This window comes from Vigna unguiculata, unplaced genomic scaffold (genome assembly GCF_037176805.1).
Source record: "Vigna unguiculata cultivar grain cowpea cultivar isolate G323 ecotype 2 unplaced genomic scaffold, ASM3717680v1 ptg000026l_ERROPOS8192196, whole genome shotgun sequence".
In the NCBI taxonomy this organism is placed as follows: domain Eukaryota; kingdom Viridiplantae; phylum Streptophyta; class Magnoliopsida; order Fabales; family Fabaceae; genus Vigna; species Vigna unguiculata.
Window position 1 is genome coordinate 100,495 of NW_028196670.1, and position 16,592 is coordinate 117,086.

Below are 16,592 nucleotides of genomic sequence, written 5' to 3' on the forward strand. Positions count from 1 at the left end.
TTATCACCTAAATCATTCCAACTGACTACTACCAAAATCTCTTCAGACCAAAACAACCCACCTCACGTCCCCGTGCCCCCGCGCCGCGCCAAGTGTTCAAACTTAGGCCCAATGCGAAACCCATATGTACATTGATCGTGCAATACTTCACAGGTGCGATCATACCAGCACTAATGCACCGGATCCCATCAGAACTCCGCAGTTAAGCGTGCTTGGGCGAGAGTAGTACTAGGATGGGTGACCTCCTGGGAAGTCCTCGTGTTGCACCTCTTTTTTACGTTATTTTCTTTTCCCACGTTCTTTTCATCACTGTTTTCTTTTGCAATCAAATCCTAAATTATCACCTAAATCATTCCAACTGACTACTACCAAAATCTCTTCAGACCAAAACAACCCACCTCACGTCCCCGTGCCCCCGCGCCGCGCCAAGTGTTCAAACTTAGGCCCAATGCGAAACCCATATGTACATTGATCGTGCAATACTTCACAGGTGCGATCATACCAGCACTAATGCACCGGATCCCATCAGAACTCCGCAGTTAAGCGTGCTTGGGCGAGAGTAGTACTAGGATGGGTGACCTCCTGGGAAGTCCTCGTGTTGCACCTCTTTTTTACGTTATTTTCTTTTCCTACGTTCTTTTCATCGCTGTTTTCTTTTGCAATCAAATCCTAAATTATCACCTAAATCATTCCAACTGACTACTACCAAAATCTCTTCAGACCAAAACAACCCACCTCACGTCCCCGTGCCCCCGCGCCGCGCCAAGTGTTCAAACTTAGGCCCAATGCGAAACCCATATGTACATTGATCGTGCAATACTTCACAGGTGCGATCATACCAGCACTAATGCACCGGATCCCATCAGAACTCCGCAGTTAAGCGTGCTTGGGCGAGAGTAGTACTAGGATGGGTGACCTCCTGGGAAGTCCTCGTGTTGCACCTCTTTTTTACGTTATTTTCTTTTCCCACGTTCTTTTCATCACTGTTTTCTTTTGCAATCAAATCCTAAATTATCACCTAAATCATTCCAACTGACTACTACCAAAATCTCTTCAGACCAAAACAACCCACCTCACGTCCCCGTGCCCCCGCGCCGCGCCAAGTGTTCAAACTAAGGCCCAATGCGAAACCCATATGTACATTGATCGTGCAATACTTCACAGGTGCGATCATACCAGCACTAATGCACCGGATCCCATCAGAACTCTGCAGTTAAGCGTGCTTGGGCGAGAGTAGTACTAGGATGGGTGACCTCCTGGGAAGTCCTCGTGTTGCACCTCTTTTTTACGTTATTTTCTTTTCCCACGTTCTTTTCATCACTGTTTTCTTTTGCAATCAAATCCTAAATTATCACCTAAATCATTCCAACTGACTACTACCAAAATCTCTTCAGACCAAAACAACCCACCTCACGTCCCCGTGCCCCCGCGCCGCGCCAAGTGTTCAAACTTAGGCCCAATGCGAAACCCATATGTACATTGATCGTGCAATACTTCACAGGTGCGATCATACCAGCACTAATGCACCGGATCCCATCAGATCTCCGCAGTTAAGCGTGCTTGGGCGAGAGTAGTACTAGGATGGGTGACCTCCTGGGAAGTCCTCGTGTTGCACCTCTTTTTTACGTTATTTTCTTTTCCCACGTTCTTTTCATCACTGTTTTCTTTTGCAATCAAATCCTAAATTATCACCTAAATCATTCCAACTGACTACTACCAAAATCTCTTCAGACCAAAACAACCCACCTCACGTCCCCGTGCCCCCGCGCCGCGCCAAGTGTTCAAACTTAGGCCCAATGCGAAACCCATATGTACATTGATCGTGCAATACTTCACAGGTGCGATCATACCAGCACTAATGCACCGGATCCCATCAGAACTCCGCAGTTAAGCGTGCTTGGGCGAGAGTAGTACTAGGATGGGTGACCTCCTGGGAAGTCCTCGTGTTGCACCTCTTTTTTACGTTATTTTCTTTTCCCACGTTCTTTTCATCACTGTTTTCTTTTGCAATCAAATCCTAAATTATCACCTAAATCATTCCAACTGACTACTACCAAAATCTCTTCAGACCAAAACAACCCACCTCACGTCCCCGTGCCCCCGCGCCGCGCCAAGTGTTCAAACTTAGGCCCAATGCGAAACCCATATGTACATTGATCGTGCAATACTTCACAGGTGCGATCATACCAGCACTAATGCACCGGATCCCATCAGAACTCCGCAGTTAAGCGTGCTTGGGCGAGAGTAGTACTAGGATGGGTGACCTCCTGGGAAGTCCTCGTGTTGCACCTCTTTTTTACGTTATTTTCTTTTCCCACGTTCTTTTCATCACTGTTTTCTTTTGCAATCAAATCCTAAATTATCACCTAAATCATTCCAACTGACTACTACCAAAATCTCTTCAGACCAAAACAACCCACCTCACGTCCCCGTGCCCCCGCGCCGCGCCAAGTGTTCAAACTTAGGCCCAATGCGAAACCCATATGTACATTGATCGTGCAATACTTCACAGGTGCGATCATACCAGCACTAATGCACCGGATCCCATCAGAACTCCGCAGTTAAGCGTGCTTGGGCGAGAGTAGTACTAGGATGGGTGACCTCCTGGGAAGTCCTCGTGTTGCACCTCTTTTTTACGTTATTTTCTTTTCCCACGTTCTTTTCATCGCTGTTTTCTTTTGCAATCAAATCCTAAATTATCACCTAAATCATTCCAACTGACTACTACCAAAATCTCTTCAGACCAAAACAACCCACCTCACGTCCCCGTGCCCCCGCGCCGCGCCAAGTGTTCAAACTTAGGCCCAATGCGAAACCCATATGTACATTGATCGTGCAATACTTCACAGGTGCGATCATACCAGCACTAATGCACCGGATCCCATCAGAACTCCGCAGTTAAGCGTGCTTGGGCGAGAGTAGTACTAGGATGGGTGACCTCCTGGGAAGTCCTCGTGTTGCACCTCTTTTTTACGTTATTTTCTTTTCCTACGTTCTTTTCATCGCTGTTTTCTTTTGCAATCAAATCCTAAATTATCACCTAAATCATTCCAACTGACTACTACCAAAATCTCTTCAGACCAAAACAACCCACCTCACGTCCCCGTGCCCCCGCGCCGCGCCAAGTGTTCAAACTTAGGCCCAATGCGAAACCCATATGTACATTGATCGTGCAATACTTCACAGGTGCGATCATACCAGCACTAATGCACCGGATCCCATCAGAACTCCGCAGTTAAGCGTGCTTGGGCGAGAGTAGTACTAGGATGGGTGACCTCCTGGGAAGTCCTCGTGTTGCACCTCTTTTTTACGTTATTTTCTTTTCCCACGTTCTTTTCATCACTGTTTTCTTTTGCAATCAAATCCTAAATTATCACCTAAATCATTCCAACTGACTACTACCAAAATCTCTTCAGACCAAAACAACCCACCTCACGTCCCCGTGCCCCCGCGTCGCGCCAAGTGTTCAAACTAAGGCCCAATGCGAAACCCATATGTACATTGATCGTGCAATACTTCACAGGTGCGATCATACCAGCACTAATGCACCGGATCCCATCAGAACTCTGCAGTTAAGCGTGCTTGGGCGAGAGTAGTTCTAGGATGGGTGACCTCCTGGGAAGTCCTCGTGTTGCACCTCTTTTTTACGTTATTTTCTTTTCCCACGTTCTTTTCATCACTGTTTTCTTTTGCAATCAAATCCTAAATTATCACCTAAATCATTCCAACTGACTACTACCAAAATCTCTTCAGACCAAAACAACCCACCTCACGTCCCCGTGCCCCCGCGCCGCGCCAAGTGTTCAAACTTAGGCCCAATGCGAAACCCATATGTACATTGATCGTGCAATACTTCACAGGTGCGATCATACCAGCACTAATGCACCGGATCCCATCAGATCTCCGCAGTTAAGCGTGCTTGGGCGAGAGTAGTACTAGGATGGGTGACCTCCTGGGAAGTCCTCGTGTTGCACCTCTTTTTTACGTTATTTTCTTTTCCCACGTTCTTTTCATCACTGTTTTCTTTTGCAATCAAATCCTAAATTATCACCTAAATCATTCCAACTGACTACTACCAAAATCTCTTCAGACCAAAACAACCCACCTCACGTCCCCGTGCCCCCGCGCCGCGCCAAGTGTTCAAACTTAGGCCCAATGCGAAACCCATATGTACATTGATCGTGCAATACTTCACAGGTGCGATCATACCAGCACTAATGCACCGGATCCCATCAGAACTCCGCAGTTAAGCGTGCTTGGGCGAGAGTAGTACTAGGATGGGTGACCTCCTGGGAAGTCCTCGTGTTGCACCTCTTTTTTACGTTATTTTCTTTTCCCACGTTCTTTTCATCACTGTTTTCTTTTGCAATCAAATCCTAAATTATCACCTAAATCATTCCAACTGACTACTACCAAAATCTCTTCAGACCAAAACAACCCACCTCACGTCCCCGTGCCCCCGCGCCGCGCCAAGTGTTCAAACTTAGGCCCAATGCGAAACCCATATGTACATTGATCGTGCAATACTTCACAGGTGCGATCATACCAGCACTAATGCACCGGATCCCATCAGAACTCCGCAGTTAAGCGTGCTTGGGCGAGAGTAGTACTAGGATGGGTGACCTCCTGGGAAGTCCTCGTGTTGCACCTCTTTTTTACGTTATTTTCTTTTCCGACGTTCTTTTCATCACTGTTTTCTTTTGCAATCAAATCCTAAATTATCACCTAAATCATTCCAACTGACTACTACCAAAATCTCTTCAGACCAAAACAACCCACCTCACGTCCCCGTGCCCCCGCGCCGCGCCAAGTGTTCAAACTTAGGCCCAATGCGAAACCCATATGTACATTGATCGTGCAATACTTCACAGGTGCGATCATACCAGCACTAATGCACCGGATCCCATCAGAACTCCGCAGTTAAGCGTGCTTGGGCGAGAGTAGTACTAGGATGGGTGACCTCCTGGGAAGTCCTCGTGTTGCACCTCTTTTTTACGTTATTTTCTTTTCCCACGTTCTTTTCATCACTGTTTTCTTTTGCAATCAAATCCTAAATTATCACCTAAATCATTCCAACTGACTACTACCAAAATCTCTTCAGACCAAAACAACCCACCTCACGTCCCCGTGCCCCCGCGCCGCGCCAAGTGTTCAAACTAAGGCCCAATGCGAAACCCATATGTACATTGATCGTGCAATACTTCACAGGTGCGATCATACCAGCACTAATGCACCGGATCCCATCAGAACTCTGCAGTTAAGCGTGCTTGGGCGAGAGTAGTACTAGGATGGGTGACCTCCTGGGAAGTCCTCGTGTTGCACCTCTTTTTTACGTTATTTTCTTTTCCCACGTTCTTTTCATCACTGTTTTCTTTTGCAATCAAATCCTAAATTATCACCTAAATCATTCCAACTGACTACTACCAAAATCTCTTCAGACCAAAACAACCCACCTCACGTCCCCGTGCCCCCGCGCCGCGCCAAGTGTTCAAACTTAGGCCCAATGCGAAACCCATATGTACATTGATCGTGCAATACTTCACAGGTGCGATCATACCAGCACTAATGCACCGGATCCCATCAGATCTCCGCAGTTAAGCGTGCTTGGGCGAGAGTAGTACTAGGATGGGTGACCTCCTGGGAAGTCCTCGTGTTGCACCTCTTTTTTACGTTATTTTCTTTTCCCACGTTCTTTTCATCACTGTTTTCTTTTGCAATCAAATCCTAAATTATCACCTAAATCATTCCAACTGACTACTACCAAAATCTCTTCAGACCAAAACAACCCACCTCACGTCCCCGTGCCCCCGCGCCGCGCCAAGTGTTCAAACTTAGGCCCAATGCGAAACCCATATGTACATTGATCGTGCAATACTTCACAGGTGCGATCATACCAGCACTAATGCACCGGATCCCATCAGAACTCCGCAGTTAAGCGTGCTTGGGCGAGAGTAGTACTAGGATGGGTGACCTCCTGGGAAGTCCTCGTGTTGCACCTCTTTTTTACGTTATTTTCTTTTCCCACGTTCTTTTCATCACTGTTTTCTTTTGCAATCAAATCCTAAATTATCACCTAAATCATTCCAACTGACTACTACCAAAATCTCTTCAGACCAAAACAACCCACCTCACGTCCCCGTGCCCCCGCGCCGCGCCAAGTGTTCAAACTTAGGCCCAATGCGAAACCCATATGTACATTGATCGTGCAATACTTCACAGGTGCGATCATACCAGCACTAATGCACCGGATCCCATCAGAACTCCGCAGTTAAGCGTGCTTGGGCGAGAGTAGTACTAGGATGGGTGACCTCCTGGGAAGTCCTCGTGTTGCACCTCTTTTTTACGTTATTTTCTTTTCCGACGTTCTTTTCATCACTGTTTTCTTTTGCAATCAAATCCTAAATTATCACCTAAATCATTCCAACTGACTACTACCAAAATCTCTTCAGACCAAAACAACCCACCTCACGTCCCCGTGCCCCCGCGCCGCGCCAAGTGTTCAAACTTAGGCCCAATGCGAAACCCATATGTACATTGATCGTGCAATACTTCACAGGTGCGATCATACCAGCACTAATGCACCGGATCCCATCAGAACTCCGCAGTTAAGCGTGCTTGGGCGAGAGTAGTACTAGGATGGGTGACCTCCTGGGAAGTCCTCGTGTTGCACCTCTTTTTTACGTTATTTTCTTTTCCCACGTTCTTTTCATCACTGTTTTCTTTTGCAATCAAATCCTAAATTATCACCTAAATCATTCCAACTGACTACTACCAAAATCTCTTCAGACCAAAACAACCCACCTCACGTCCCCGTGCCCCCGCGCCGCGCCAAGTGTTCAAACTTAGGCCCAATGCGAAACCCATATGTACATTGATCGTGCAATACTTCACAGGTGCGATCATACCAGCACTAATGCACCGGATCCCATCAGAACTCCGCAGTTAAGCGTGCTTGGGCGAGAGTAGTACTAGGATGGGTGACCTCCTAGGAAGTCCTCGTGTTGCACCTCTTTTTTACGTTATTTTCTTTTCCCACGTTCTTTTCATCACTGTTTTCTTTTGCAATCAAATCCTAAATTATCACCTAAATCATTCCAACTGACTACTACCAAAATCTCTTCAGACCAAAACAACCCACCTCACGTCCCCGTGCCCCCGCGCCGCGCCAAGTGTTCAAACTTAGGCCCAATGCGAAACCCATATGTACATTGATCGTGCAATACTTCACAGGTGCGATCATACCAGCACTAATGCACCGGATCCCATCAGAACTCCGCAGTTAAGCGTTCTTGGGCGAGAGTAGTACTAGGATGGGTGACCTCCTGGGAAGTCCTCGTGTTGCACCTCTTTTTTACGTTATTTTCTTTTCCCACGTTCTTTTCATCACTGTTTTCTTTTGCAATCAAATCCTAAATTATCACCTAAATCATTCCAACTGACTACTACCAAAATCTCTTCAGACCAAAACAACCCACCTCACGTCCCCGTGCCCCCGCGCCGCGCCAAGTGTTCAAACTTAGGCCCAATGCGAAACCCATATGTACATTGATCGTGCAATACTTCACAGGTGCGATCATACCAGCACTAATGCACCGGATCCCATCAGAACTCCGCAGTTAAGCGTGCTTGGGCGAGAGTAGTACTAGGATGGGTGACCTCCTGGGAAGTCCTCGTGTTGAACCTCTTTTTTACGTTATTTTCTTTTCCCACGTTCTTTTCATCACTGTTTTCTTTTGCAATCAAATCCTAAATTATCACCTAAATCATTCCAACTGACTACTACCAAAATCTCTTCAGACCAAAACAACCCACCTCACCTCCCCGTGCCCCCGCGCCGCGCCAAGTGTTCAAACTTAGGCCCAATGCGAAACCCATATGTACATTGATCGTGCAATACTTCACAGGTGCGATCATACCAGCACTAATGCACCGGATCCCATCAGAACTCCGCAGTTAAGCGTGCTTGGGCGAGAGTAGTACTAGGATGGGTGACCTCCTGGGAAGTCCTCGTGTTGCACCTCTTTTTTACGTTATTTTCTTTTCCCACGTTCTTTTCATCACTGTTTTCTTTTGCAATCAAATCCTAAATTATCACCTAAATCATTCCAACTGACTACTACCAAAATCTCTTCAGACCAAAACAACCCACCTCACGTCCCCGTGCCCCCGCGCCGCGCCAAGTGTTCAAACTTAGGCCCAATGCGAAACCCATATGTACATTGATCGTGCAATACTTCACAGGTGCGATCATACCAGCACTAATGCACCGGATCCCATCAGAACTCCGCAGTTAAGCGTGCTTGGGCGAGAGTAGTACTAGGATGGGTGACCTCCTGGGAAGTCCTCGTGTTGCACCTCTTTTTTACGTTATTTTCTTTTCCCACGTTCTTTTCATCACTGTTTTCTTTTGCAATCAAATCCTAAATTATCACCTAAATCATTCCAACTGACTACTACCAAAATCTCTTCAGACCAAAACAACCCACCTCACGTCCCCGTGCCCCCGCGCCGCGCCAAGTGTTCAAACTTAGGCCCAATGCGAAACCCATATGTACATTGATCGTGCAATACTTCACAGGTGCGATCATACCAGCACTAATGCACCGGATCCCATCAGAACTCCGCAGTTAAGCGTGCTTGGGCGAGAGTAGTACTAGGATGGGTGACCTCCTGGGAAGTCCTCGTGTTGCACCTCTTTTTTACGTTATTTTCTTTTCCCACGTTCTTTTCATCACTGTTTTCTTTTGCAATCAAATCCTAAATTATCACCTAAATCATTCCAACTGACTACTACCAAAATCTCTTCAGACCAAAACAACCCACCTCACGTCCCCGTGCCCCCGCGCCGCGCCAAGTGTTCAAACTTAGGCCCAATGCGAAACCCATATGTACATTGATCGTGCAATACTTCACAGGTGCGATCATACCAGCACTAATGCACCGGATCCCATCAGAACTCTGCAGTTAAGCGTGCTTGGGCGAGAGTAGTACTAGGATGGGTGACCTCCTGGGAAGTCCTCGTGTTGCACCTCTTTTTTACGTTATTTTCTTTTCCCACGTTCTTTTCATCACTGTTTTCTTTTGCAATCAAATCCTAAATTATCACCTAAATCATTCCAACTGACTACTACCAAAATCTCTTCAGACCAAAACAACCCACCTCACGTCCCCGTGCCCCCGCGCCGCGCCAAGTGTTCAAACTTAGGCCCAATGCGAAACCCATATGTACATTGATCGTGCAATACTTCACAGGTGCGATCATACCAGCACTAATGCACCGGATCCCATCAGAACTCCGCAGTTAAGCGTGCTTGGGCGAGAGTAGTACTAGGATGGGTGACCTCCTGGGAAGTCCTCGTGTTGCACCTCTTTTTTACGTTATTTTCTTTTCCCACGTTCTTTTCATCACTGTTTTCTTTTGCAATCAAATCCTAAATTATCACCTAAATCATTCCAACTGACTACTACCAAAATCTCTTCAGACCAAAACAACCCACCTCACGTCCCCGTGCCCCCGCGCCGCGCCAAGTGTTCAAACTTAGGCCCAATGCGAAACCCATATGTACATTGATCGTGCAATACTTCACAGGTGCGATCATACCAGCACTAATGCACCGGATCCCATCAGAACTCCGCAGTTAAGCGTGCTTGGGCGAGAGTAGTACTAGGATGGGTGACCTCCTGGGAAGTCCTCGTGTTGCACCTCTTTTTTACGTTATTTTCTTTTCCCACGTTCTTTTCATCACTGTTTTCTTTTGCAATCAAATCCTAAATTATCACCTAAATCATTCCAACTGACTACTACCAAAATCTCTTCAGACCAAAACAACCCACCTCACGTCCCCGTGCCCCCGCGCCGCGCCAAGTGTTCAAACTTAGGCCCAATGCGAAACCCATATGTACATTGATCGTGCAATACTTCACAGGTGCGATCATACCAGCACAAATGCACCGGATCCCATCAGAACTCCGCAGTTAAGCGTGCTTGGGCGAGAGTAGTACTAGGATGGGTGACCTCCTGGGAAGTCCTCGTGTTGCACCTCTTTTTTACGTTATTTTCTTTTCCCACGTTCTTTTCATCACTGTTTTCTTTTGCAATCAAATCCTAAATTATCACCTAAATCATTCCAACTGACTACTACCAAAATCTCTTCAGACCAAAACAACCCACCTCACGTCCCCGTGCCCCCGCGCCGCGCCAAGTGTTCAAACTTAGGCCCAATGCGAAACCCATATGTACATTGATCGTGCAATACTTCACAGGTGCGATCATACCAGCACTAATGCACCGGATCCCATCAGAACTCTGCAGTTAAGCGTGCTTGGGCGAGAGTAGTACTAGGATGGGTGACCTCCTGGGAAGTCCTCGTGTTGCACCTCTTTTTTACGTTATTTTCTTTTCCCACGTTCTTTTCATCACTGTTTTCTTTTGCAATCAAATCCTAAATTATCACCTAAATCATTCCAACTGACTACTACCAAAATCTCTTCAGACCAAAACAACCCACCTCACGTCCCCGTGCCCCCGCGCCGCGCCAAGTGTTCAAACTTAGGCCCAATGCGAAACCCATATGTACATTGATCGTGCAATACTTCACAGGTGCGATCATACCAGCACTAATGCACCGGATCCCATCAGAACTCCGCAGTTAAGCGTGCTTGGGCGAGAGTAGTACTAGGATGGGTGACCTCCTGGGAAGTCCTCGTGTTGCACCTCTTTTTTACGTTATTTTCTTTTCCCACGTTCTTTTCATCACTGTTTTCTTTTGCAATCAAATCCTAAATTATCACCTAAATCATTCCAACTGACTACTACCAAAATCTCTTCAGACCAAAACAACCCACCTCACGTCCCCGTGCCCCCGCGCCGCGCCAAGTGTTCAAACTTAGGCCCAATGCGAAACCCATATGTACATTGATCGTGCAATACTTCACAGGTGCGATCATACCAGCACTAATGCACCGGATCCCATCAGAACTCCGCAGTTAAGCGTGCTTGGGCGAGAGTAGTACTAGGATGGGTGACCTCCTGGGAAGTCCTCGTGTTGCACCTCTTTTTTACGTTATTTTCTTTTCCCACGTTCTTTTCATCACTGTTTTCTTTTGCAATCAAATCCTAAATTATCACCTAAATCATTCCAACTGACTACTACCAAAATCTCTTCAGACCAAAACAACCCACCTCACGTCCCCGTGCCCCCGCGCCGCGCCAAGTGTTCAAACTTAGGCCCAATGCGAAACCCATATGTACATTGATCGTGCAATACTTCACAGGTGCGATCATACCAGCACAAATGCACCGGATCCCATCAGAACTCCGCAGTTAAGCGTGCTTGGGCGAGAGTAGTACTAGGATGGGTGACCTCCTGGGAAGTCCTCGTGTTGCACCTCTTTTTTACGTTATTTTCTTTTCCCACGTTCTTTTCATCACTGTTTTCTTTTGCAATCAAATCCTAAATTATCACCTAAATCATTCCAACTGACTACTACCAAAATCTCTTCAGACCAAAACAACCCACCTCACGTCCCCGTGCCCCCGCGCCGCGCCAAGTGTTCAAACTTAGGCCCAATGCGAAACCCATATGTACATTGATCGTGCAATACTTCACAGGTGCGATCATACCAGCACTAATGCACCGGATCCCATCAGAACTCCGCAGTTAAGCGTGCTTGGGCGAGAGTAGTACTAGGATGGGTGACCTCCTGGGAAGTCCTCGTGTTGCACCTCTTTTTTACGTTATTTTCTTTTCCCACGTTCTTTTCATCACTGTTTTCTTTTGCAATCAAATCCTAAATTATCACCTAAATCATTCCAACTGACTACTACCAAAATCTCTTCAGACCAAAACAACCCACCTCACGTCCCCGTGCCCCCGCGCCGCGCCAAGTGTTCAAACTTAGGCCCAATGCGAAACCCATATGTACATTGATCGTGCAATACTTCACAGGTGCGATCATACCAGCACTAATGCACCGGATCCCATCAGAACTCCGCAGTTAAGCGTTCTTGGGCGAGAGTAGTACTAGGATGGGTGACCTCCTGGGAAGTCCTCGTGTTGCACCTCTTTTTTACGTTATTTTCTTTTCCCACGTTCTTTTCATCACTGTTTTCTTTTGCAATCAAATCCTAAATTATCACCTAAATCATTCCAACTGACTACTACCAAAATCTCTTCAGACCAAAACGACCCACCTCACGTCCCCGTGCCCCCGCGCCGCGCCAAGTGTTCAAACTTAGGCCCAATGCGAAACCCATATGTACATTGATCGTGCAATACTTCACAGGTGCGATCATACCAGCACTAATGCACCGGATCCCATCAGAACTCCGCAGTTAAGCGTGCTTGGGCGAGAGTAGTACTAGGATGGGTGACCTCCTGGGAAGTCCTCGTGTTGCACCTCTTTTTTACGTTATTTTCTTTTCCCACGTTCTTTTCATCACTGTTTTCTTTTGCAATCAAATCCTAAATTATCACCTAAATCATTCCAACTGACTACTACCAAAATCTCTTCAGACCAAAACAACCCACCTCACCTCCCCGTGCCCCCGCGCCGCGCCAAGTGTTCAAACTTAGGCCCAATGCGAAACCCATATGTACATTGATCGTGCAATACTTCACAGGTGCGATCATACCAGCACTAATGCACCGGATCCCATCAGAACTCCGCAGTTAAGCGTGCTTGGGCGAGAGTAGTACTAGGATGGGTGACCTCCTGGGAAGTCCTCGTGTTGCACCTCTTTTTTACGTTATTTTCTTTTCCCACGTTCTTTTCATCACTGTTTTCTTTTGCAATCAAATCCTAAATTATCACCTAAATCATTCCAACTGACTACTACCAAAATCTCTTCAGACCAAAACAACCCACCTCACCTCCCCGTGCCCCCGCGCCGCGCCAAGTGTTCAAACTTAGGCCCAATGCGAAACCCATATGTACATTGATCGTGCAATACTTCACAGGTGCGATCATACCAGCACTAATGCACCGGATCCCATCAGAACTCCGCAGTTAAGCGTGCTTGGGCGAGAGTAGTACTAGGATGGGTGACCTCCTGGGAAGTCCTCGTGTTGCACCTCTTTTTTACGTTATTTTCTTTTCCCACGTTCTTTTCATCACTGTTTTCTTTTGCAATCAAATCCTAAATTATCACCTAAATCATTCCAACTGACTACTACCAAAATCTCTTCAGACCAAAACAACCCACCTCACGTCCCCGTGCCCCCGCGCCGCGCCAAGTGTTCAAACTTAGGCCCAATGCGAAACCCATATGTACATTGATCGTGCAATACTTCACAGGTGCGATCATACCAGCACTAATGCACCGGATCCCATCAGAACTCCGCAGTTAAGCGTGCTTGGGCGAGAGTAGTACTAGGATGGGTGACCTCCTGGGAAGTCCTCGTGTTGCACCTCTTTTTTACGTTATTTTCTTTTCCTACGTTCTTTTCATCACTGTTTTCTTTTGCAATCAAATCCTAAATTATCACCTAAATCATTCCAACTGACTACTACCAAAATCTCTTCAGACCAAAACGACCCACCTCACGTCCCCGTGCCCCCGCGCCGCGCCAAGTGTTCAAACTTAGGCCCAATGCGAAACCCATATGTACATTGATCGTGCAATACTTCACAGGTGCGATCATACCAGCACTAATGCACCGGATCCCATCAGAACTCCGCAGTTAAGCGTGCTTGGGCGAGAGTAGTACTAGGATGGGTGACCTCCTGGGAAGTCCTCGTGTTGCACCTCTTTTTTACGTTATTTTCTTTTCCCACGTTCTTTTCATCACTGTTTTCTTTTGCAATCAAATCCTAAATTATCACCTAAATCATTCCAACTGACTACTACCAAAATCTCTTCAGACCAAAACGACCCACCTCACGTCCCCGTGCCCCCGCGCCGCGCCAAGTGTTCAAACTTAGGCCCAATGCGAAACCCATATGTACATTGATCGTGCAATACTTCACAGGTGCGATCATACCAGCACTAATGCACCGGATCCCATCAGAACTCTGCAGTTAAGCGTGCTTGGGCGAGAGTAGTACTAGGATGGGTGACCTCCTGGGAAGTCCTCGTGTTGCACCTCTTTTTTACGTTATTTTCTTTTCCCACGTTCTTTTCATCACTGTTTTCTTTTGCAATCAAATCCTAAATTATCACCTAAATCATTCCAACTGACTACTACCAAAATCTCTTCAGACCAAAACAACCCACCTCACGTCCCCGTGCCCCCGCGCCGCGCCAAGTGTTCAAACTTAGGCCCAATGCGAAACCCATATGTACATTGATCGTGCAATACTTCACAGGTGCGATCATACCAGCACTAATGCACCGGATCCCATCAGAACTCCGCAGTTAAGCGTGCTTGGGCGAGAGTAGTACTAGGATGGGTGACCTCCTGGGAAGTCCTCGTGTTGCACCTCTTTTTTACGTTATTTTCTTTTCCCACGTTCTTTTCATCACTGTTTTCTTTTGCAATCAAATCCTAAATTATCACCTAAATCATTCCAACTGACTACTACCAAAATCTCTTCAGACCAAAACAACCCACCTCACGTCCCCGTGCCCCCGCGCCGCGCCAAGTGTTCAAACTTAGGCCCAATGCGAAACCCATATGTACATTGATCGTGCAATACTTCACAGGTGCGATCATACCAGCACTAATGCACCGGATCCCATCAGAACTCCGCAGTTAAGCGTGCTTGGGCGAGAGTAGTACTAGGATGGGTGACCTCCTGGGAAGTCCTCGTGTTGCACCTCTTTTTTACGTTATTTTCTTTTCCCACGTTCTTTTCATCACTGTTTTCTTTTGCAATCAAATCCTAAATTATCACCTAAATCATTCCAACTGACTACTACCAAAATCTCTTCAGACCAAAACAACCCACCTCACGTCCCCGTGCCCCCGCGCCGCGCCAAGTGTTCAAACTTAGGCCCAATGCGAAACCCATATGTACATTGATCGTGCAATACTTCACAGGTGCGATCATACCAGCACTAATGCACCGGATCCCATCAGAACTCCGCAGTTAAGCGTGCTTGGGCGAGAGTAGTACTAGGATGGGTGACCTCCTGGGAAGTCCTCGTGTTGCACCTCTTTTTTACGTTATTTTCTTTTCCCACGTTCTTTTCATCACTGTTTTCTTTTGCAATCAAATCCTAAATTATCACCTAAATCATTCCAACTGACTACTACCAACATCTCTTCAGACCAAAACAACCCACCTCACGTCCCCGTGCCCCCGCGCCGCGCCAAGTGTTCAAACTTAGGCCCAATGCGAAACCCATATGTACATTGATCGTGCAATACTTCACAGGTGCGATCATACCAGCACTAATGCACCGGATCCCATCAGAACTCCGCAGTTAAGCGTTCTTGGGCGAGAGTAGTACTAGGATGGGTGACCTCCTGGGAAGTCCTCGTGTTGCACCTCTTTTTTACGTTATTTTCTTTTCCCACGTTCTTTTCATCACTGTTTTCTTTTGCAATCAAATCCTAAATTATCACCTAAATCATTCCAACTGACTACTACCAAAATCTCTTCAGACCAAAACGACCCACCTCACGTCCCCGTGCCCCCGCGCCGCGCCAAGTGTTCAAACTTAGGCCCAATGCGAAACCCATATGTACATTGATCGTGCAATACTTCACAGGTGCGATCATACCAGCACTAATGCACCGGATCCCATCAGAACTCCGCAGTTAAGCGTGCTTGGGCGAGAGTAGTACTAGGATGGGTGACCTCCTGGGAAGTCCTCGTGTTGCACCTCTTTTTTACGTTATTTTCTTTTCCCACGTTCTTTTCATCACTGTTTTCTTTTGCAATCAAATCCTAAATTATCACCTAAATCATTCCAACTGACTACTACCAAAATCTCTTCAGACCAAAACAACCCACCTCACCTCCCCGTGCCCCCGCGCCGCGCCAAGTGTTCAAACTTAGGCCCAATGCGAAACCCATATGTACATTGATCGTGCAATACTTCACAGGTGCGATCATACCAGCACTAATGCACCGGATCCCATCAGAACTCCGCAGTTAAGCGTGCTTGGGCGAGAGTAGTACTAGGATGGGTGACCTCCTGGGAAGTCCTCGTGTTGCACCTCTTTTTTACGTTATTTTCTTTTCCCACGTTCTTTTCATCACTGTTTTCTTTTGCAATCAAATCCTAAATTATCACCTAAATCATTCCAACTGACTACTACCAAAATCTCTTCAGACCAAAACGACCCACCTCACGTCCCCGTGCCCCCGCGCCGCGCCAAGTGTTCAAACTTAGGCCCAATGCGAAACCCATATGTACATTGATCGTGCAATACTTCACAGGTGCGATCATACCAGCACTAATGCACCGGATCCCATCAGAACTCCGCAGTTAAGCGTGCTTGGGCGAGAGTAGTACTAGGATGGGTGACCTCCTGGGAAGTCCTCGTGTTGCACCTCTTTTTTACGTTATTTTCTTTTCCCACGTTCTTTTCATCACTGTTTTCTTTTGCAATCAAATCCTAAATTATCACCTAAATCATTCCAACTGACTACTACCAAAATCTCTTCAGACCAAAACAACCCACCTCACGTCCCCGTGCCCC

General features: G+C 46.8%; 49 non-coding genes across 49 annotated transcripts; all 49 read left to right on the forward strand.

Moving 5' to 3' along the window:
- Positions 1-151: 151 nt before the first annotated feature.
- Positions 152-270, forward strand: LOC146879000 (5S ribosomal RNA). The gene has a single exon (XR_014988820.1). It is a non-coding gene; the product is annotated as a 5S ribosomal RNA (ribosomal RNA).
- A 218-nt stretch (positions 271-488) lies between these two features.
- On the forward strand, positions 489-607 carry LOC146879001 (5S ribosomal RNA). Its single transcript, XR_014988821.1, has one exon. It is a non-coding gene; the product is annotated as a 5S ribosomal RNA (ribosomal RNA).
- Positions 608-825: 218 nt separating this feature from the next.
- LOC146879002 (5S ribosomal RNA) lies at positions 826-944 on the forward strand. Its single transcript, XR_014988822.1, has one exon. It is a non-coding gene; the product is annotated as a 5S ribosomal RNA (ribosomal RNA).
- Positions 945-1,162: 218 nt separating this feature from the next.
- On the forward strand, positions 1,163-1,281 carry LOC146879003 (5S ribosomal RNA). Its single transcript, XR_014988981.1, has one exon. It is a non-coding gene; the product is annotated as a 5S ribosomal RNA (ribosomal RNA).
- A 218-nt stretch (positions 1,282-1,499) lies between these two features.
- Positions 1,500-1,618, forward strand: LOC146879004 (5S ribosomal RNA). Its single transcript, XR_014988962.1, has one exon. It is a non-coding gene; the product is annotated as a 5S ribosomal RNA (ribosomal RNA).
- A 218-nt stretch (positions 1,619-1,836) lies between these two features.
- On the forward strand, positions 1,837-1,955 carry LOC146879005 (5S ribosomal RNA). The gene has a single exon (XR_014988824.1). It is a non-coding gene; the product is annotated as a 5S ribosomal RNA (ribosomal RNA).
- A 218-nt stretch (positions 1,956-2,173) lies between these two features.
- Positions 2,174-2,292, forward strand: LOC146879006 (5S ribosomal RNA). The gene has a single exon (XR_014988825.1). It is a non-coding gene; the product is annotated as a 5S ribosomal RNA (ribosomal RNA).
- Positions 2,293-2,510: 218 nt separating this feature from the next.
- On the forward strand, positions 2,511-2,629 carry LOC146879007 (5S ribosomal RNA). The gene has a single exon (XR_014988826.1). It is a non-coding gene; the product is annotated as a 5S ribosomal RNA (ribosomal RNA).
- A 218-nt stretch (positions 2,630-2,847) lies between these two features.
- LOC146879008 (5S ribosomal RNA) lies at positions 2,848-2,966 on the forward strand. Its single transcript, XR_014988827.1, has one exon. It is a non-coding gene; the product is annotated as a 5S ribosomal RNA (ribosomal RNA).
- A 218-nt stretch (positions 2,967-3,184) lies between these two features.
- On the forward strand, positions 3,185-3,303 carry LOC146879009 (5S ribosomal RNA). Its single transcript, XR_014988828.1, has one exon. It is a non-coding gene; the product is annotated as a 5S ribosomal RNA (ribosomal RNA).
- Positions 3,304-3,521: 218 nt separating this feature from the next.
- Positions 3,522-3,640, forward strand: LOC146879010 (5S ribosomal RNA). Its single transcript, XR_014989124.1, has one exon. It is a non-coding gene; the product is annotated as a 5S ribosomal RNA (ribosomal RNA).
- A 218-nt stretch (positions 3,641-3,858) lies between these two features.
- On the forward strand, positions 3,859-3,977 carry LOC146879011 (5S ribosomal RNA). The gene has a single exon (XR_014988963.1). It is a non-coding gene; the product is annotated as a 5S ribosomal RNA (ribosomal RNA).
- Positions 3,978-4,195: 218 nt separating this feature from the next.
- Positions 4,196-4,314, forward strand: LOC146879012 (5S ribosomal RNA). The gene has a single exon (XR_014988829.1). It is a non-coding gene; the product is annotated as a 5S ribosomal RNA (ribosomal RNA).
- Positions 4,315-4,532: 218 nt separating this feature from the next.
- Positions 4,533-4,651, forward strand: LOC146879013 (5S ribosomal RNA). Its single transcript, XR_014988830.1, has one exon. It is a non-coding gene; the product is annotated as a 5S ribosomal RNA (ribosomal RNA).
- Positions 4,652-4,869: 218 nt separating this feature from the next.
- Positions 4,870-4,988, forward strand: LOC146879014 (5S ribosomal RNA). Its single transcript, XR_014988831.1, has one exon. It is a non-coding gene; the product is annotated as a 5S ribosomal RNA (ribosomal RNA).
- Positions 4,989-5,206: 218 nt separating this feature from the next.
- LOC146879015 (5S ribosomal RNA) lies at positions 5,207-5,325 on the forward strand. The gene has a single exon (XR_014988982.1). It is a non-coding gene; the product is annotated as a 5S ribosomal RNA (ribosomal RNA).
- A 218-nt stretch (positions 5,326-5,543) lies between these two features.
- Positions 5,544-5,662, forward strand: LOC146879016 (5S ribosomal RNA). Its single transcript, XR_014988964.1, has one exon. It is a non-coding gene; the product is annotated as a 5S ribosomal RNA (ribosomal RNA).
- Positions 5,663-5,880: 218 nt separating this feature from the next.
- On the forward strand, positions 5,881-5,999 carry LOC146879017 (5S ribosomal RNA). The gene has a single exon (XR_014988832.1). It is a non-coding gene; the product is annotated as a 5S ribosomal RNA (ribosomal RNA).
- A 218-nt stretch (positions 6,000-6,217) lies between these two features.
- LOC146879018 (5S ribosomal RNA) lies at positions 6,218-6,336 on the forward strand. Its single transcript, XR_014988833.1, has one exon. It is a non-coding gene; the product is annotated as a 5S ribosomal RNA (ribosomal RNA).
- A 218-nt stretch (positions 6,337-6,554) lies between these two features.
- On the forward strand, positions 6,555-6,673 carry LOC146879019 (5S ribosomal RNA). The gene has a single exon (XR_014988835.1). It is a non-coding gene; the product is annotated as a 5S ribosomal RNA (ribosomal RNA).
- A 218-nt stretch (positions 6,674-6,891) lies between these two features.
- LOC146879020 (5S ribosomal RNA) lies at positions 6,892-7,010 on the forward strand. The gene has a single exon (XR_014989024.1). It is a non-coding gene; the product is annotated as a 5S ribosomal RNA (ribosomal RNA).
- A 218-nt stretch (positions 7,011-7,228) lies between these two features.
- Positions 7,229-7,347, forward strand: LOC146879021 (5S ribosomal RNA). The gene has a single exon (XR_014989042.1). It is a non-coding gene; the product is annotated as a 5S ribosomal RNA (ribosomal RNA).
- A 218-nt stretch (positions 7,348-7,565) lies between these two features.
- LOC146879022 (5S ribosomal RNA) lies at positions 7,566-7,684 on the forward strand. The gene has a single exon (XR_014989101.1). It is a non-coding gene; the product is annotated as a 5S ribosomal RNA (ribosomal RNA).
- Positions 7,685-7,902: 218 nt separating this feature from the next.
- LOC146879023 (5S ribosomal RNA) lies at positions 7,903-8,021 on the forward strand. The gene has a single exon (XR_014988836.1). It is a non-coding gene; the product is annotated as a 5S ribosomal RNA (ribosomal RNA).
- Positions 8,022-8,239: 218 nt separating this feature from the next.
- Positions 8,240-8,358, forward strand: LOC146879024 (5S ribosomal RNA). The gene has a single exon (XR_014988837.1). It is a non-coding gene; the product is annotated as a 5S ribosomal RNA (ribosomal RNA).
- A 218-nt stretch (positions 8,359-8,576) lies between these two features.
- On the forward strand, positions 8,577-8,695 carry LOC146879025 (5S ribosomal RNA). Its single transcript, XR_014988838.1, has one exon. It is a non-coding gene; the product is annotated as a 5S ribosomal RNA (ribosomal RNA).
- Positions 8,696-8,913: 218 nt separating this feature from the next.
- Positions 8,914-9,032, forward strand: LOC146879026 (5S ribosomal RNA). Its single transcript, XR_014988983.1, has one exon. It is a non-coding gene; the product is annotated as a 5S ribosomal RNA (ribosomal RNA).
- A 218-nt stretch (positions 9,033-9,250) lies between these two features.
- LOC146879027 (5S ribosomal RNA) lies at positions 9,251-9,369 on the forward strand. Its single transcript, XR_014988839.1, has one exon. It is a non-coding gene; the product is annotated as a 5S ribosomal RNA (ribosomal RNA).
- A 218-nt stretch (positions 9,370-9,587) lies between these two features.
- Positions 9,588-9,706, forward strand: LOC146879028 (5S ribosomal RNA). The gene has a single exon (XR_014988840.1). It is a non-coding gene; the product is annotated as a 5S ribosomal RNA (ribosomal RNA).
- Positions 9,707-9,924: 218 nt separating this feature from the next.
- LOC146879029 (5S ribosomal RNA) lies at positions 9,925-10,043 on the forward strand. The gene has a single exon (XR_014988966.1). It is a non-coding gene; the product is annotated as a 5S ribosomal RNA (ribosomal RNA).
- A 218-nt stretch (positions 10,044-10,261) lies between these two features.
- Positions 10,262-10,380, forward strand: LOC146879030 (5S ribosomal RNA). The gene has a single exon (XR_014988985.1). It is a non-coding gene; the product is annotated as a 5S ribosomal RNA (ribosomal RNA).
- Positions 10,381-10,598: 218 nt separating this feature from the next.
- Positions 10,599-10,717, forward strand: LOC146879031 (5S ribosomal RNA). Its single transcript, XR_014988841.1, has one exon. It is a non-coding gene; the product is annotated as a 5S ribosomal RNA (ribosomal RNA).
- Positions 10,718-10,935: 218 nt separating this feature from the next.
- Positions 10,936-11,054, forward strand: LOC146879032 (5S ribosomal RNA). The gene has a single exon (XR_014988842.1). It is a non-coding gene; the product is annotated as a 5S ribosomal RNA (ribosomal RNA).
- A 218-nt stretch (positions 11,055-11,272) lies between these two features.
- LOC146879033 (5S ribosomal RNA) lies at positions 11,273-11,391 on the forward strand. Its single transcript, XR_014988967.1, has one exon. It is a non-coding gene; the product is annotated as a 5S ribosomal RNA (ribosomal RNA).
- A 218-nt stretch (positions 11,392-11,609) lies between these two features.
- Positions 11,610-11,728, forward strand: LOC146879034 (5S ribosomal RNA). The gene has a single exon (XR_014988843.1). It is a non-coding gene; the product is annotated as a 5S ribosomal RNA (ribosomal RNA).
- A 218-nt stretch (positions 11,729-11,946) lies between these two features.
- On the forward strand, positions 11,947-12,065 carry LOC146879035 (5S ribosomal RNA). The gene has a single exon (XR_014989043.1). It is a non-coding gene; the product is annotated as a 5S ribosomal RNA (ribosomal RNA).
- A 218-nt stretch (positions 12,066-12,283) lies between these two features.
- Positions 12,284-12,402, forward strand: LOC146879036 (5S ribosomal RNA). Its single transcript, XR_014988844.1, has one exon. It is a non-coding gene; the product is annotated as a 5S ribosomal RNA (ribosomal RNA).
- A 218-nt stretch (positions 12,403-12,620) lies between these two features.
- LOC146879037 (5S ribosomal RNA) lies at positions 12,621-12,739 on the forward strand. Its single transcript, XR_014988846.1, has one exon. It is a non-coding gene; the product is annotated as a 5S ribosomal RNA (ribosomal RNA).
- A 218-nt stretch (positions 12,740-12,957) lies between these two features.
- Positions 12,958-13,076, forward strand: LOC146879038 (5S ribosomal RNA). Its single transcript, XR_014988847.1, has one exon. It is a non-coding gene; the product is annotated as a 5S ribosomal RNA (ribosomal RNA).
- Positions 13,077-13,294: 218 nt separating this feature from the next.
- Positions 13,295-13,413, forward strand: LOC146879039 (5S ribosomal RNA). The gene has a single exon (XR_014988848.1). It is a non-coding gene; the product is annotated as a 5S ribosomal RNA (ribosomal RNA).
- Positions 13,414-13,631: 218 nt separating this feature from the next.
- LOC146879040 (5S ribosomal RNA) lies at positions 13,632-13,750 on the forward strand. Its single transcript, XR_014988849.1, has one exon. It is a non-coding gene; the product is annotated as a 5S ribosomal RNA (ribosomal RNA).
- A 218-nt stretch (positions 13,751-13,968) lies between these two features.
- LOC146879041 (5S ribosomal RNA) lies at positions 13,969-14,087 on the forward strand. Its single transcript, XR_014988986.1, has one exon. It is a non-coding gene; the product is annotated as a 5S ribosomal RNA (ribosomal RNA).
- A 218-nt stretch (positions 14,088-14,305) lies between these two features.
- On the forward strand, positions 14,306-14,424 carry LOC146879042 (5S ribosomal RNA). The gene has a single exon (XR_014988850.1). It is a non-coding gene; the product is annotated as a 5S ribosomal RNA (ribosomal RNA).
- A 218-nt stretch (positions 14,425-14,642) lies between these two features.
- Positions 14,643-14,761, forward strand: LOC146879043 (5S ribosomal RNA). Its single transcript, XR_014988851.1, has one exon. It is a non-coding gene; the product is annotated as a 5S ribosomal RNA (ribosomal RNA).
- Positions 14,762-14,979: 218 nt separating this feature from the next.
- Positions 14,980-15,098, forward strand: LOC146879044 (5S ribosomal RNA). The gene has a single exon (XR_014988852.1). It is a non-coding gene; the product is annotated as a 5S ribosomal RNA (ribosomal RNA).
- A 218-nt stretch (positions 15,099-15,316) lies between these two features.
- LOC146879045 (5S ribosomal RNA) lies at positions 15,317-15,435 on the forward strand. Its single transcript, XR_014989044.1, has one exon. It is a non-coding gene; the product is annotated as a 5S ribosomal RNA (ribosomal RNA).
- A 218-nt stretch (positions 15,436-15,653) lies between these two features.
- Positions 15,654-15,772, forward strand: LOC146879046 (5S ribosomal RNA). The gene has a single exon (XR_014988853.1). It is a non-coding gene; the product is annotated as a 5S ribosomal RNA (ribosomal RNA).
- Positions 15,773-15,990: 218 nt separating this feature from the next.
- On the forward strand, positions 15,991-16,109 carry LOC146879047 (5S ribosomal RNA). Its single transcript, XR_014988854.1, has one exon. It is a non-coding gene; the product is annotated as a 5S ribosomal RNA (ribosomal RNA).
- A 218-nt stretch (positions 16,110-16,327) lies between these two features.
- Positions 16,328-16,446, forward strand: LOC146879048 (5S ribosomal RNA). Its single transcript, XR_014988855.1, has one exon. It is a non-coding gene; the product is annotated as a 5S ribosomal RNA (ribosomal RNA).
- The last annotated feature ends 146 nt before the right edge of the window (positions 16,447-16,592 follow it).